The sequence below is a fragment of the Oryza glaberrima genome, chromosome 6, assembly GCF_000147395.1.
Source record: "Oryza glaberrima chromosome 6, OglaRS2, whole genome shotgun sequence".
Lineage (NCBI taxonomy): Eukaryota > Viridiplantae > Streptophyta > Magnoliopsida > Poales > Poaceae > Oryza > Oryza glaberrima.
Genome location: NC_068331.1, coordinates 11,837,153 through 11,840,986, shown reverse-complemented (window position 1 = coordinate 11,840,986; position 3,834 = coordinate 11,837,153).

The window sequence follows — 3,834 nt, the reverse complement described above, 5'->3', positions numbered from 1 at the left end:
CTAGAGATATTAAATTGTACCACAAACATATGAAACCAATGTAAAAATGAGAATAAAATATTTTCCCTTGTTTTTGCCAATCCTTGAACTCATGTTCTCTTGAACAAATCATTCTTATCTTCAAGGCACTAACCAACTCAACCTCATGTTATTCATTGTATATGTTTATGCCTTAAGTTACTTATATTTAGCCATTTAGTATACTTTTATTGTAAGAAGTGTCTCTACAGAGTTTAAAGTGTCTCAAGCAAATGTCTTTACATGTTAGACACATTTTAAAGTGCCGAAAGAATGCCTCTACAAGATAAAATCTAATAAAATGTGCTGAAAATATTTCTAAGTCTCTAGAGTAAAAATTTTCTAGACAATTTTGAAAGTGCCTCTATAAAGTGTCTCTACGCTATAAAACTCCTAATCTTAGAGGCAATTTGCAAAATGCCTCTACAAAAGTGTCTTTATATAATGTTTTTGTTGTAGTGTCAAAAGGTATATGGTAACTTGCCTTGCTCGATGTCCTGAGATTGATTGATATTATCTATTGAGTCAGAAGAATCCTCAATACCTAGGGTTAGACATAAAAAATTCAAATTCAAAAGGAGTTCAAATAAAATGCAAAAATAAGAAAAATGGAGAAAATAAAATAAAATGCAAAAATAGCAAAAAGGGTCTCAAAAGATAGAGAATGATTTTAGAAGAATATTGGTCCAAGTTTCACTGGAATTGGATCTATATTTTAAAAGATATGGGCTTCTAAAGTTTGAAAATCAAATGAAAGTGAGATGTTACTGTGTGCGGGTCCCACCTGTCAGTCTCTCTCTCTCTCTCTCTCTTCTCTTCTTCTACCTCCGGCCGTTCCACAAATCGGGCCGGCGGCGCTAGGGTTGACAATTGTGGCAGTGATGGAGGGGGAAAGTGGTTGCGGCCGAGGAGGGGAGGGAGCTAGGGGTCTCCGTAGACAGTGAGCAGCGGCGGAGGGGTTAATTTGATGTGTGGATGGGTTGGCGACTAGGACGGCGGTGGCACGGTTAGGTCGTGAAGGCGATTGGGATGATGAGAGTTAGACATGGCTAGGGGAGGGGTTTTAAAGCATCTACGAGGTACCTAGATGGATTCCAACAGCTTGCCGACCTTTGGCAAGGCACGGAGTATACTTGCCGACGAGCGCCTCCATAGGTGACGGCCGTGCTCACGTCGACAGCCCAGAGGGCGGCAAGATAGTGCAAACCGATTGCAAAAATGGACTCTAGGTAGTATGTAGATGGTTGAAACGGAAGACTCACCGAGATATGCCGAGATGAAGGATTGCGGCCGGAAAAACTTCTCGGCGGCAAGAACAGAGCAGCGCGTGGGCGGCGGTGCTCGGCTTGGTGCGGCAAGGTAAAACTCGACGCAGAGCTTCGGGTAGGGCTTAGTATACTAGAACATGGTTGATATAAGGTGTTCTATGGGGTATTTAGGGCGGAGGATGGATGGAGGGGTGTGGAGTCGATCGCGCACAAGGTGTTCGACCGACGGATGATGGTGGTTGATGAGATGGATTGGTGAAGCAGAGCTTCAGGGTTGTGGGGCTATGGTTGTTGATGATCGATGATGGACAAGGAAGGGATTGGGGTCCTATTTATAGGGCTAGAAGGAGTGGATGAGCTCGGGCACCGTCATCGCCATGGATGAGCTCAAAGATTGGATATGGCTGGGGTGGCAGAGGCTGTGAGAGGGCGGCCAAGATCACTTTGAGTGGCGGGAGGCCACATTTGAATACTTACCGGCAAAGGATTGGCTTGACCGCGTGTGAAATCGGCTGGCGACGTGTCGGCGCCAATCCGGACGCGACACGCGGCGGCGGCGAGGGTGAAAACAACCGACTCGGGGGTGAATGGTTTGAATTGTGAGAGGGGATACCACCGTCTATCATCAATCCAACCGTGCGGCAAGAATTGGCGTGATTTATCCTGGGTAGAAGCGAAATCGCACTCGGCGGCGGCTTGGACGGGAGCGCACGGCGTTGAGCGGCAATTTCTGGCGGCGGTTGTTATCCCAGCTTTGTCGTCGTCAAGATTGGTGCGGCAATGGCGGTTTGAGGGCGTCGAACGGCTAGCGGCGTGCCAAGGCGATCGGGCACGCGCAAGCGGCCCCGAGGTCGACGCGCGGCGACACGGCGCGCGGCAAAGTCGGACGACCGGGCGGCGCGCGTGAAGGGGAGGAAGAGGCAAAGAAATCCACGGTTTTTGAGTGGGGTGTGGTCCCCTAGGATCAATTCTAGACTTTGCACAAGATTGGGTAGTGATCGGGCTGCTCTAGCTGGGCTGGGCATTTCATCAAGCACCTTGAGTGCGATGAACAGTGAATTTAAGAAATTTTGAATATTTTCTTAGGAAAGAATGAATTTAAACTATGAATTTGGAAAGGTTTCACTAGGGTTTGAAGTGTAGCAAATCCTCACTAAAATTAGGGTAAGCTAAGGAAATAATCTATAGTTTGAAATTTGAGAGAATTTGCTCTTCACTAAGGTTTGGAATTAAAGGAATAGTTAGGATAAATTAGTAGAGTTCTAAAGAAGTAATACTTGAACCAATTTAAGAATCAAATAGATTTTTTTTTAAAACACACTAATTTAATCAAAAGCCAGCATAATGCAGTCAAATTTTAGTTTAAAATTTGATGATGTTACAATGAAATAAATTGGTAGCATTGATTTTCTTTAAAGAGATGTAAAATAGATATGATAACAAATGCCCCTTGTCCAACCAGGCTGCAATTATTACTCTATAAACATTTTTACACCAGAGCTTCAGCCAAAATAAAAACATGTCTGATTATACAGGCTAGGAGATTGCTCGTTCGGTTTGGAGGGGATTAAGGGGTGTTAGCTTATAAATTAACCATAATAGGTGTTCTTTCCACATCACAATAGGTGTTCTTTAGATTAACTAAACATGGCCTTAAATAAAAAAAAATGGTGCACATACTTATAGCCATAGTACAAACATCAGGTAAACAGTACCAAGCAACCGAATTTAATAGCAGGTGGCTAGTGCATTTAATGATATGACCACGCTTAATTTATACTCCCTCAATTAATATTCATTGTGCATTTAATTCATTTAATGATAACACCAAGGTTCATAGCCTTTGAGCGAGTGTGCAGCACAACAATTAAATTTGTGCCCTGTATCTATCTCCTCGTATCAAACATTGAGGTGCGGAAAACCTAATCATCAAGATTACGTCATTGTACAATGGGAATTACAGTATTACACCAAAGAAAACCGACGCACAGATTTTTTTTTCAACCAGCATCAGTTGGCATCACTTTCTGTATAATAGCATTCTCAGTAGCTCACCTAAATTTGATTCTTCGTATTCGCATATGGATGGTCATCCAAAAAGATTCCTCCATACCCTTCCACTTCAACAGATCATCCATATTACATCCTTCATATCACACTCTGCTATATTTTACTAAGAGTAAAGTGCACGTGCGGTCCTTAAACTTGTAGCGATGTGTCGTCTAGGTCCCCAAACTCTCAAAATATATATCCAGATCTTAGAACTTGTCAAAGTGTATCATCTAGGTCCCAAATCGACACATCCCCTCTCGAATCCTACGTGGCGCTATGTGACCTTCCACATAGACGTGACATGTCCTTTTTTTTCTTATTTTCTTTTTCTTTTTTGTTTTCTTCTCATTCTTCTTTTTTTTCCTTTCTTCTGCTCTGGTCACAGAGAAAGGAGAAGAAAAGAAAATATAAGAGAAGAAAAAAGAAAAAAGAAAATTTTTAAATGGGTCCCATTTGTCTGTCAAAATTATGCCACATTATGTTCGTGTGACATGCC